The sequence below is a fragment of the Pithys albifrons genome, chromosome 6, assembly GCF_047495875.1.
Source record: "Pithys albifrons albifrons isolate INPA30051 chromosome 6, PitAlb_v1, whole genome shotgun sequence".
Taxonomy (NCBI): Eukaryota; Metazoa; Chordata; class Aves; order Passeriformes; family Thamnophilidae; genus Pithys; species Pithys albifrons.
Genome location: NC_092463.1, coordinates 55,289,962 through 55,303,922, shown reverse-complemented (window position 1 = coordinate 55,303,922; position 13,961 = coordinate 55,289,962). Strand labels below are relative to the sequence as shown.

At 38.4% G+C, this 13,961-nt stretch overlaps 1 long non-coding RNA gene across 2 annotated transcripts; it reads right to left on the bottom strand.

Annotated features, from left to right (window-relative positions):
* Nucleotides 1-1,081: 1,081 nt before the first annotated feature.
* Nucleotides 1,082-4,557, bottom strand: LOC139673735 (uncharacterized). 2 transcript variants are annotated; one of them, XR_011698190.1, is made up of 3 exons: nt 4,459-4,557; nt 2,900-2,979; nt 1,082-1,121 (listed from the first exon to the last, which is right to left on the bottom strand). It is a non-coding gene; the product is annotated as an uncharacterized lncRNA (long non-coding RNA). The 2 variants fall into 2 exon arrangements; XR_011698189.1 differs by lacking the exon at nt 1,082-1,121 and adding an exon at nt 1,843-1,882.
* Nucleotides 4,558-13,961: the final 9,404 nt, after the last annotated feature.

Genomic DNA, 13,961 nt, shown 5'->3' with positions numbered 1-13,961 from the left:
ATCTTCAGGGATGTGCAGAGCTTGGCAGCTCATTCAATACTCATCACAATTGGAATTCATTACAGTCAGCCATGAAAGCGACTTCTTTCCACTTCTTTTTTAAAAGAAAGAGAGAAAGGATTTCATTTTGAAAACAGTAACTTCTATTCTGTGTGCACGTTACAGTTGGTGGGATAGCCTGTGATGTCCTAATTAACACCATACTAAAAGCATTTTAGGAGACAAAATTAGAAAGGGGAGTGAGAACAAACACAGATTTATAGATTTATTTTTCAAACTGGCTAATTGATGCAGTTCACTACAGGGAGAAGGTCCTGTACAAGGGGTCAGTAGCAGCAATGAAGACAAGAACCTTTGCCTCAGCAGTATCTACCACTGAACACCCACCTCTTCTACCCAGCACGTTCAACACACACAGTTTGTGGGGGGTTTCTCAGTTTTGTAGAGATGTCTTCTCTGATTGAAAAACCCCCATTTGTTTCAAGGGCAGCAAACTCAGATTGGTACTGTGTGACTCAGAGAGGCTCATTTCTGTATCAGATGGCTGATACACAAATCATACACAGAGGGGTGAACCTTTTCCTCTTGGAGGAGATGATAGTGAAACCATCTATGTAATTATTCAAATTGCTTGAATTACTGTTGGTAGAGAAGGCTAATTCAGCTTAAACCCTTTCTGGAGGACAACGTTAGCCTAAAGAGTCAAATTAAAAACATATTCAGTAACTGTGTTTCAAGACCTATTCTTTTATTTCCAGCCTAGCGCAATACAATCTTCCTATATTTGGAACAGGTAAACAAATGAACACCTGTGACTCTTTGCAACAGAAACTTGTAATGCTAACCTATGTCAGATTTGATATCTCAGCCAAGTGTAAGACTTTAAACACTGCTATATGAGTACAACACAGAAAATGGTTCAGTGAACTTACTGCACTGTAACAACTGAATGCATCAACACTTACGGCCATTTCTGATCCAAGATCCCGCAGTCCATTCCTGAGAAAAGGCAATGGATATTTGGTTGCACCAAAGGCAGTGGACTATCTGATGTCAGGACTGCATGAACAGAAGAAAGATCCTCCAGATCATTCCCACTGGCACGCTGCAGTGGCCAAACTCTGTGGAAGACATAATGAAAGATCTAGGTAAAATTCACTGGGGACAATTCAGACACAGTAATGAACAGCAGAACAGAAGATCTCAGAGTGCTTTACAAGGCAAGTACCATTCATGTTTGCAGTGAGAGAGACAGACACAATATTAAGAGCTAGTTTCAAAGGAGAGAGAGTTGTTCCAGCAGGTCAGAGGAATTTCAGCATTGTCCCTGCTTACCCTCTTGGTTCCAGATGCTAAATGGGCCTAACCCAGTGATCACTGAATTAAACTGCAGTATCTCATAGAGATCCAAAGGAGCTTTGCAGCAAATCTTAGACACACATCCTGATTCAAGCAACCAACTAAGCACACATTCAAGAGAAACCACTCTTTGAAGCAACCCCCAAACAAGAAAAGAGCTAATGTCAGAATTAAAGTTCTGTTCTGAAAGAGAATTCCAATATGCATTTGACTGATTTACCCATCTGAAAGGTTTTATCACTTGTAATGCCACAACTCACACATTTAAAAAACTGTGACCTTTTCAGAGTAGATTTACTTAATTACAACAAATGTGACCAAGTGAAACTTTACTAATTCTTCCACACCTTCATCTGGTCATACTGTACCTATATACAGGCTCTTGTCTCTCTGTAGACTTCCATCTGACAGCATCATGAGTGTGTTCCTTCTCTGTTAAAGTCTGACAGAGGTGAGAGTGGTGGTGTGCTCTCCCATGAATGTGTCCAGTATGATTTCCCAAAGCTGTGTGTGTATATATATCCTATTAATAATAAAGGATACATACACTGCTGGTCTGTTAGTAATATATTCCCAATAATATGCTCTAGTGATTTAATTATAACAACAAAATACAAAAGGGGACTGGAGATTATAAGTTTAATTGCTTAGCTTGCTTTCTTGGCCTACAATGCTTCCTTCCACGTGCAGTCAAATAACCTACATATTAAAGTAAACAACAATCAGAGTGATGATCTGGAAACTGCTGCCAGCAGTGAGTTTAGACTATGAGCCACAGCTCACGACTTTTTTCCCTTAAACACTCTTGTTCAATAGAATGAAATTCCTTACAAGGGACACAGAAGTTTTCTTTCTCCTTGTTTCCCACTAGAAAACAACCAGCTTAACAGAGAAAATATCAATACTACATTATCTGCTTGACAAGAACGCCAGGAAAAACAGATGTGGTGCAAGTCCCAAAAATGCCTTGGCCTGCAGAACACATGCTTCATCCCATGCTGTACCAACCCTCCATCCATCACCTGCTACTCCACTGCTGATCACTGGCTGTGCATATAATTTGAACACACACTACACCGTGGAGCTGATTGCACTGGCCTGGCTGGGATGGCTGTACTGTTGGGCAGCACCTACTCAGTGTCAGGGCTTTCTCTTTCCCTTGCCCCTCCTCAGTGAGTAGGCTGGAGGTGAGCAAGAATTTGAGCAGGGACACAGCCTGGACAGCTGTCCCAAACTGAGCAAGAGGGTTATTCCATGTTGTACAACATCATGAGCAGCATTAAAGGCTTTTGAGGAAGACGTTGCTCAGAGCCTGGCTAGGCCTACTGCTCTGCTTCTGGAAGGTGGTCAGTGATGGCCTTCACATCATGAGTTTGTGGGGGGGGGGGGGGGGGGGTTCTCCTTCTTTGTCTATTAAACTGTTTATCTCAACCACAAGTTTTCTCACTGTGTGGAGAAGTGGGGTGTTTAGCTGCTGTCTGGGTTAAACACTGAGATAAACAAAATAAACTTCAAATGTACAAAATAAAAGCTTCCTCACCTTCTCAGACTCCTGTAGCTATTGGAGAGCAGGACCCCTTTCTGCCCTTGCTAAAGATCTTCTTTCCTCCTTTGAACAGTCTGGAAATAGTAAGACACTATGAGGACTAGGAAATAAGTGAGTCTCAGAGGCATTAGGAACAGTACTGCCTTAGGTGGGATTGCAAAATAAACAGGATGCCAAGTTCTCCTTAAAGCTTTTACAGAGATTTAAGTATGTATTTAAAAATTACAACTATGGGCAAGTGAATTAGTAAAAATTATACTGTTTTGAATAGGAGATGTAAGTTGATCATAGTGCCATTCTTTGCTCCTTCTCAAGTGGAAATACAGTGTGTTAATGAGAGATTCACTGGAGGCCAGCAGGTGCTTCAGTGCAAAATGAAGAGTACAAGTCCTCATATGACCACTCTGCTCAATGGAACTGCTCATGCAAGACTTTCAGGAAGCTGTCAAAAATGTGCTAAGAAACATCACATTTTTAGGTTTAAATCTTTTCGGAATGTCTGGAACTTTCAAAGGTGTTAATCCAAGATTTTGTCTTTCTACTTCTTAAACTGTGTAGCTGTTAGCAGCTCAAGCTAAGCATATTGCTTTCATTTGTTGAACATGAAACCATTTAAATATTAGTTTATCCATGTTTTTATTTGACAAAAGAATTTCATTAAGCAGCTTGTCCTTTGGATATAGTGACGTGACTGCTAAGTAAGTTAGTAAGACAAACTCATGCCACAGAAATCAACAGGTCTCAGACACGGTGAAATGAAGCACTTAAAATGCTGTCGTTGCTCACCAGCAGAAAAGGCACTGCTCAGATTTTTAGAAGAGAAGATTTTTTGCAGATATTTGAAATCAATTATTCATATATTGAAGTGCAAATTGCAGCATGTGACTGTCGCTGTCAGGTTCCAATCATCTCCTCAAAAGCTGCAATGCAGATTGCAAATGTTCCTTGTGCATGGACCAGCTTTGAAGAACCAGCTGCTTATGAGCACTGGATCTTGTAAGCTGAACCTCATTTTTTTGCCATTGGAAATCCTTGAAACACTTGCAAATATTTGTGATTTAGTGTTGATATTATACTTATTTAGTGCCAAAAAAGCTCTGAATGCTTTTTATCATTCACTTGTGAGCTTACAACTTAAATGTGCAGCAATAAATGAGAAGCTTGAATGATAGATCGCAGGAAATATTAATATTCCTATTGCATTAGCAGCAAGTTCAAAATAATTTGCCCTACATATTAAGGCACTTTTGAACTAGACAACATATTTTGCAAGAGCAGAGAGTGCACTATGCAACACAGAAAGTACCTAAGGGAGTTCAATAGTGTGAGTATGAGAAAAAGAAACATAGTTAATCACACAGTTAGGTTGGTTAATCAAATTAAAAATTTGTTCCATGTATCTTTTAATTTAGTTCAGTTTATTGTTCCTTGGAAAATTGATTAAAAACATCAAATGCAAAAATTTCTCAAAAAAGCTCTTAAGTACAAAACTACATCCTTCATTACATTCTTCCTTTCATTTTTTCCAATTTAAACTCCAAATTTGAACATACCTCTGGGGAAAGAAATCACATGGCGAGAGGTTTATTTTCTCTTTCGGAAACGCCAGACCTTGACTTCCCCTTCACCTTTCTATGAATGGTTTATTGTAGAGTCACAGAAGGTGGGCATTTCCCTCCCGAAGCTGGTCAGCTCTTCCCTCCCTCCCAGCCATCCTGTGCTGGGTTTTCATGGCAGTGGAGCCCTGAGCAGCTCCATGATGTGCACTGCATTCTGGACAGCAGGAATGTCTCACAGCTGGCTGATCCCAGAGCTCAGAGCAGCACTGAAGCTGGCAGCAGATCTCAGTTACACTCCAGGCTGTCCACATGTCTAGTGTGACTCTGAAAAGGCTGCTGGGCAAGACAATTAAACCTTAACACTCATGCAAGCAACTCACCCAGACAGCTCCAGTGACATTACTGGACATTACTGACGATCTAAGTAAAAATGCTGATTATTTTCCCATTTGTGTTTCTTTTCTAAAATAGAAATAAAGATTCTGCATCTTACTCAACTTCAGTTTATCTTGTATCTTTACATGATAACCTCTTCTGGGTAGAGACTTATGTGTGTATCAAATGTGTGTGCAGTCACTGACACAGACTGGCTTTGATCCTATTGTTTTCAAGCATGAGTAAAGCAAATACCTAAGAAAAAGGGAACTACCAGTGTTGTTGCAACCCCCCAAAAAAACCCACTTTAAACACTCCAATGTTTTAATGGCATTATGTCATTAATTTCAGCAACTCACATACACAGTACACTACATTACAACTCTGCAGAGAAGATTATTATGTTAATCACAAATAAAAATAGTCTTAAAGGAATATTTCAGTAATTTAGGAGTAAGTCCTAAATTTACTTTTAATCTTAACAATCTTCCCTATACCTCATATTATACCTACTTAGTCATTTTCTTCCAATCTGCTTCTGAACTCAAAATTAAGTTCTGGCAAAAAGAGAATAGTTGCCAATTTTGGTTTTCTAATTTGTATGCTTGTTGCATCCCTTTCATGAAAATTTATCAATTTATAATACAAGAACTCCGTTTTATGTGAAGAAATGAAGATAATACCAGTTTTAAAAAATATTAAACATTCAGATAACTCCCTAGAGGTAAAGACAAGAATACTAGAACAACAGTAGATGTAGTAGTGGAGTTGTACTTCCTCATACAATTTCTATGGCAGTAAAACAAATACAAGTGATAATCCTTGATACCTGGATAGGCAGAGTCTGTGCAAAACTGTCTAAAGGATTCATCATATTACTGCATCCAGCTCTGGGTCCCCAGCACAGGAAGGACATGGACCTGCTGGAGTGAGTCCAGAGGAGGCCAGGAAGTTGATTAGAGGGATGGAGCAGCTCTCCTAGGAGGAAAGACTGGGAAAATTGGGATTGTTCAGCCTGGAAAAGAGAAGGTCTTGGGGTGACCAAATTGTGGCCTTCCAGTACCTACAGGGATACAAGAAAGATGGAGAGAGACTATTTACAAGAGCATAGAGTGACAGCACAAGGGGGAATGGCTTAAAGCTGATAGAGGGTAGTTTTATAATAGATGTTAGGAAGAAATTCCCGACTGTGAGGCTTGTCAGGTTGTGAGGCCCTGGCACAGGTTGCCCAGAGAAGTTCTGGCTGCCCCATCCCTGGAGGTGTTCAAGGTCAGGCTGGATGTGGCTCTGAGCAACCTGGTCCAGTGGAAGGTGTCCCTGACCATGGCAGGGGGGATGGAATGAGATCATCTTTAAGGTCCCTTCCAACCCAGGTCATTCTATGATTCTATTATTTGTGGTGGATACCACTGAGGGAATTAACATACAAGCATTTTGCTTTAGGTTCAATTAACTGAAGGCTTCATGTTAGCATGATTCTTTTCCAGAATATCTTCCATTCTGAAAGCCTACTCTCAAGAAACAACTCTTAAAATTCATTTTAATGAGAGTTCAGAGAAAATGTCTTCTGTTTTTTAGCATACTGCATTTGCATAAAAGCTGTGCTTTAGTACAGAACCTTGGCATGGCAGAGCTAACAGCACCACAGACCTTCCCAATGCTGCAATGCAATCTCACACTAAAGAAAGGAACTGAAAATCTTAAGGTGAAAAGCATAAAATAGTACTTATGTGCTATTATAGAATACAATAAAGTGAACAAATAGAAAGATTTCCACTGCCTTTGAATTAAATACAATGACAGATAATGAGCTACCAAAAGGAAACCTGGAACACAGTGGAAGGTCCTACTGTACTTATTGTATGTAACACAGGAGCACATATATACCATACACAAGTTTCTTCAGAGAACATTTCAGTCACATGATTGAACTCTCAAATTAAAAAACACTATTATTGTGAACAGCACTCAGATCTCTCTTGCTTGCATGCTTATCATAGCACAGTATTTCACTGAACTATCACACAAAAATGACGTACAATTTAAAACTGCCATAGCTTGCTTAGAAAGAGGTAATAGTATAATTTACATAACTACCCCCATTCACCTGTTTCTATATTGTAATAATCACAATTTCATATAATACTCAAAATGGTCTCAGCAGCTCCTGTGTACTTACAAACTACACCAAACACACTCCTGTGGTATTTTGAAAGATTCTCAGCAGCAGCAAAACTGTTCAAAAGAGCACAAATACAGATCAAATACCTTGGCAGGGCCATACTGCACTCAGTTCAACTTCTGTCACAGTCCATGCAGTGTTTGTGAAGAAAAACAATATTCATCCCAGAAAAATATTCTCTTCTGGGGTTTCTAACAACCTGCAAGAGTTTCTGTAGGTCAGACAGCTGAGATAACTGACTGCTCCTTCAACTCGGAGCAACAAAGAGCCACACAGAAGATTTCCTTTGATGTACTAAATAATCAGGTTATAGCAAACCAAACCCCACAGAATCTAAAATGGAACCTTGTATTCCTGCTTCACAATGGTCTTCTAAAGCACATTGCCTTTCTTTGTGATTCTTGCTTTTCTATTAAATTGTGGTAATAGAATTCATATTTCATATTAATCATAGTTGGTATAAAAGTATTGTGAAATACTAAATATTTACAATGCTAAAACAATTGAAACAGCATTGGAAAGCTTCAAGTCTGCATGAATAGCTGAAGTTGTGCTCTGTATCCTGTATTTTACCAAAATACTAGCAAAATAAAACCTCTAATAGGAGATAGGTATTTCCCTTGTTTATTAGATAATTGTGTGTCATTCTCAGAAAAGGAATAGTGCTCTGTCCCAATGATACAAGCATCAATATATCAAGGGGCTGGGCAGTGGGGGAATGGAAAGGAGATGAAGAAAGGTCCATAGCAGATGGAATAAAGAAAAAACAAAAAAAACCCTAAATACATCTCTTAGTAAAATCTAAATAATGGAATTAGAGCATTCATACCATCCAGAACAGTATTTTATTCAATAATTACTGATGTTATTACTACTATTAATAGTAGTAGCAGTGTTCTTCAGTCAACAAAGTCCAATCCCAGATCACTACTTGTACTTTAATTATGTAATTATTTCTTCATTAGAAAAGCATTTTTACTCATTACAGTACGTAAGTACAGGCTTCATTTCAGAGGCTTAAGAATGCACTTAATTTTAAATTTTGCTTACATTCTACTGAGTAAATATTTTGAAGGAAAAAATTATTTGCCTATTAGAAATAAAAATCTCTTTCTCTTGGGAAAATTCTCGGGACAATAAATGGTTAAGGAATCTTGAAAAATCGTAAGAGGAGAAAGGAAACCTCAGAATTTGATCTGGACGAGGCCTTATAGACATTCTGGACATTCAATTCTAGGCTTTGGTTTGAGCTTTTTATAGAGATAAACACATCTGACAGATACAAACTCAAATGGGAAATGAACTGGACTAAAATTTGATTTGAGGGTCTGCAACCATGGTTTGAGCTCGTGTCTTTTTTAAAAGTTTACATATTGGGACTTTAAAGGCAGCAAGTGCACAGATTTGTACTCTTCCATAAGGTTCTGCCTGTTCCTGTCCCAGTTTTCTCTGTTCTTGGGTCCTTTGTGCTCCTTCCCTCTTGTCCACCTTTGACCCCAGCTCCATATTTCTCTAGGTACTTTATTCACTCTGATAGTTCCCCAAAAATCTTAACTGTGGACTTCCACCTCAGCCCAGCAGTTAAGGTTAGCAGCAATATAACAATTAATGACCACAAAACAAGAATCTTTCAAAGGACAATGCCAAACTTGTTCTTATGAACTTGACAGAGAGCAGTAGCACCCTGTCCTCTTCGAGTTACAGATTCAGGATGGGTAGACAAGAATAAAACGTTTGGCTCACAGCTGGGGGGAGAACTGTGCAGAGCTGAAAGGTTATTTTTCTAAAAGATTACTGGAAGACTATGTTCTCTTGTGCCTATGGTAGACAGCAAAGGTATGTTTCTCTGCCTGCATGGTGTCTGCGCCCAGAAACAAACTCAACCATAAATTCATCAGTCTGAGCAACCTCCTTCCTGCATGTTAAAATCATGTAAAGAATGCAGCAGTGATTTGAGGTGGAGTGTGGCACAGAATGGCATCTTGAGATGAATCTGTCAGTCCAGATGCCAAGCTCAGCCCTGTTCTGGTGTACTGAGAGTATTTCATTACTCCTGGTGAATAGATTGACTCAACTTGTTTCATTATTCTCTTTGGCATCATTAAAAGTATTTTAAGAAATACACATTTTAAGCATCATAAACCCATTAAATATACTCAAAAGATTACTCTGGGAAAGAAGAGTTTTATACTTGAGAAAATGTAGAAGGCTTTATTAATATATGTTGTTTGGGTTTGTTGGTTCTGTTTTGGGCTTTTTTTGTTTTTTTCTTTTTTTGAGGTGTGGGATAGGAATCAGAAACAAAACATGACTGGCCACTTCGCTGGCCACAAACTTCCACAGCTTTCCCCATAGCTTTGACATTTTACTAGCACTGGAAATCACCATCTATTTGCTCAAGGGTTTTTTTGTCTCTTTTATGTGGGGATAAAAGCAGTAGTAATCAAAAGTGTCTGAATATATAACCAGTTTTGGTGAAGTACTGCCTTTTCTCCCTAAGCACTAATACACTTTAAAAATAGACATGTGAATAGAAAAGATATTAAAATGCTCATTAAGTCATAGAGTGGAACAGAAAATGTTTTAGCCGTATTTTTCCCTATTTTCCTGTATCTAGGATAAACTTCATTTCTTATTCCTCTGGAATCTTTCCACCTGTTTTGTGGTATTTTCTGCAATCTGTTCAGACATTGCTAATTTCAAAAGGAAAGACTGCTACAAATCAGATTAATATTTTGGTTAATATCTGAGACATAATGAATGCTTAGCAATTAACATTGGGAAATAAGATTGTTTTAACCCCAAAATGATCTTGTATTCAAACCATAATTCATCTCCATGGTTTATATGAGATAGCACTTCCCCTTCAGTGTTGTAGTTCATTATCTTGTCACATCTGCCCCTTTTAATTTTTTCATCAGCTTGCAAATCCACCACAGCCCTTCTCACCTCTCCTTATACAGACAAGAGCAGGCTCCAGAACTGGAAAAACCTTCCTTGAAACTTGGAGCTGCCAAGCAGAAACTGGTTTCCCCTGAAGAAAGCCCTCTAAATGCAGCTCTAATGGAGGTTCAGTGTCTCTCTCAGAAATCACAATCCATCCAACAGAGCCACCCATCCCAACAAACACCTGTAAGGAAGCTCCCACTTGAGCTGAGCTCTGGTTTGTCCCCAGCATTACCCGTGCACTGAGTGCTCATCTGAGTTGTGTTAACACTCAGTGCCTGCAAATGAACATGTTACCAGCCTCTTGTGTCCAGCACACTTGTCTGTGGGAGACACCACCAGTGAGCAAACACACCTGTGTGTGGGAGATGCATCCTGGAAGCTGGGTAGCCTGAGGAAAGCAGCCAAGGGTCGTTCCTTTTAGGGATCCTTAGGAGGGCAGTGAACCTGAAGTCTCTCTTCCTATGGAAAAAAGCAATCCATTCCATGAAACTGTCATGACAATAGGATAATATTTATATTCTAATTCAAAATCCAAATCAGGTGACTATTTTCTCATAGTTTTGTCTTACCTAACAAGAACCTTAAAAACATACATCCAGGAAAATAAATTCTTTAAAAACACATGCTCACAGTATGTCTTACAGAAAGAGATGAAGACTCTCATAAACGTCTCACTCTGCTGTGTCAAACCTCTTCAACATTTCATCCCCAGCACCTACTCTGCTTGGTATTTCATACATACTCTGCATATTAACCATCTATATGCCTTCTTGCATATAAATGGCAACCAATAAAGTAGAAACAGCATTTCAAAGCTTCATATATTTTACACAGAAATTTCAGTAATGGAGTGAAGTGAGAATTTGGGGTATGTAGGCAGACATAGCTGGAGGCAGCAAGTTACATGACCTAAAGAGGCTAATGAGATGCTGAAGGATAGAGGAGAAGCAGGAGACTGATGGATGTGCTGAAAAACTATGTTTCTGGGCACACTATGCTGGTCTGCTGTCAAACATTCACAAGGGAGTTAAACACTCAGGGCCTGATCCCATAAAGGAGTCCAACACCCACACATTCCGAGAGCAAGCACATCTGCCATGCAATGACAGCAGCAGGAGAGTCACCTACTGCAGGTCTTTACTCACTCCTGTGGAATCTGGTGTACGTGTGCCCACAACAGAGCATCCACATTAATGCTTTGGCTCAGATCAGGTAAAGGAAATATCCCAGTTGTTACCATTTGTGATGTTTTAGTTTGAATTATGGAACAGTCTTCGGAGCTCATAAAGTCGAGCTTTTTGGATTAAAATAAATTGGGATATGTGATTCAAATGGTCTGCTAATTTATTGTAGCAGTGAATGAGCATTCAGCCACTAGAACCAGACTAAAGTTATTGGATATGAAAGAACCTTTCAATTTGTATGGTAACATATCAGGACTTCCCCTCTGCTTTCCTCTAAACATCTGCCTCCTCCACTGAAAAAGATGTTTATGTATAAAAATACAGAGAATGGGGGACAGGCGTTCAGTTGCTATCAGGATTCTTCTCACTGACTGGCACTTATGACTCACCATTTTTCCCACATATTCCTCCCTGGGCTCATTCCCTAAGACAAATCCAAGTCCACAAATCCAAGTTCAACAGTTATACGAACTAAGAATGAAAATACAAATAGCTCCAAGAATTGTCACTCCATTCTGAGCTGCCTTCACTCCTCCAAAGTTAATAAAAGTTATTTTGTTCCCCAAAAGACTTGAGTCCTATTTTCTCAAAGTATGGTACAGTAAGAACATTGCAGGGCTGCCAGCAAAGACAATGCAGGAGCACTCAGAAAACAAATTAAATATATGAATACAATATATTTACAATATCTGAGAGTAAACACTTGTAGAACAAAGAATAAAATCATTTATCTTAGATATTTAAAGGGACCCAGTTGTGGTGACTGGCTCATTATAAAACCACCTGAGGAGGAAAAAAAATTTATTCTTTGAAAATGGATCATGTAGTCAAATAAATAGTAGGAAAGCTGGGTAGGATATTCCAGTTGCAACATGCATTAGCTAAAATTCAAACTTGCTGAGGAATGGAAAGTGGCCATGGAAAGTGGCCATATAAGTGAAGAAAAATGTTAATAGATTAGTTAAAAAAAAAGGACATGAAAATTATCAACTTCAATGGAGAATTTGGATAAAGGTTACATATGGAATGATGGAAAAAAAATAAAGATAATGGAAGTGGCTGTAGCCCTCTGGGGCATGGTGAAAATACATCTGCCAATGTTTATAGAGCCAACAGAGGCTTTTAAAGAGATTGTATCATTGATTATATGGGACTTCAATTTCCCTGGAACTGACATCACAGACAATGGTGTAATATCTTAGGCAGGTTCATGTTTCTCAGTGTGAAAGAAATGTGTTCCTGCACAGCCTGCTAAGCAATTAAAAAAATCAGATATTGCTTTTAATTCAGTTCTGGAGAAATAATATGCCCTGATACAGAGGACAGGCATTAGGGAAACTCAGAGGTTCACTCAGTGTCCAGATCATCACACTGCAAAATACTTGCACACAAAGAAATGGAATTTGTTTGCCTGTCAAAAGGCAATTAAAATTATTGAAAAACAGAGATATTGGAAGCCTTCCAAAGGAAATGGTGAACACGGGTGAGAGAAGTGTGATATTATCTCCACAAGGAATACCTTCTGACAGCAAAATAAAGTGCTTTATTTTGGTAATTTGCTTGAGGTCTGTTTCTCTGAGAATATACAAGTTCCCGTTTCCTGAGTATATTGGGTTCATTTCCCATAAGGAAGAATACCAATGTTGCAGGAAAAGGATTGAGGGGACAGCATTACTAAGTGTTTTGAAAGGTGTTTTCTTCTCAAATTTTAATGTGATCTCACCTTAGTGTGCATTCCTTTAGCAGCCTTTGTATTTACCTATATTATGTCTATGGTGCTCCATCCAGGGAGATGCTCTGCATGTTCTAAATCCTGTACACTCATTCCAAGACTTTTCTGTTTTGACTTGGAATATGCAACTGCTCTGGATGATGGGATGGAGTCAGAATCTTGTCTTTCAAATGTCCCTGTGAACTAACAAAATACCCAAAGTAAACCTGAAGAGTAAAGTGGATACAGAAACTTTCCATGGATTTTCTCAGTGCTTTTGTTGGCCTGGGTGACATCCTGCAGATATGCCACAAGTAGTTAATTCTGTCTAATCTTTTATTACTATGCAAATGAGATATGCCCAAAATACACATTTAATATCATTCCCAAATGCTGATCTTAAACAAACTCCATTCAATAATTATAATTTTTTTTTAAAAAAAGAGTAAAATAAAATGCACTTTTAAAGTGACCACTGTTATTAAACCAGTGACATAAGGAAGAATACTGTGGTGTTCAGACCTCATGAATATGTTAAAGAGCTTTGTATAATGCTGACACAGAACTGTCTGAAGAAATCTCTCATGCAATATATAGCGACTTTTGCTCTGCACATGTATGTACTTAAAAGTTTAGATACTTTAAATAAGGAATGACATTCTATTTGACATCATATCCCACTGAAGTTCTCTGAATTATGAAAATAACCCTGTTTCTGCAGTGATATAAACCTATGAGCAGTTGCTAAGGTACTTCTCAAATAATAAATAGAGCTCCTTCAAGAGTCATATTGATTTACATAAAATCTAGAGATAGAAAATTAATAAGAATTAATCAATATTTTAATTTTCTTCAGGCCCTGTATCATTTAACCTATTTAAATACTTAAAATAAAATGCAATCACTGAAATTTCATAGCAAGTGACAGAGAACTCTCAATGAGTTTGATGTCAACTGTACTTCAAACACATTGCAGTTTTACACAGTCTTGTAGTTAGGATCAGTAAGTCAAAGTCTAAAAACACTGTTGCACATGAAAACAAAGTTGTAATACCAAAAGGAATGTGCCAACATTTAAATTACTAGTAAATGAGAA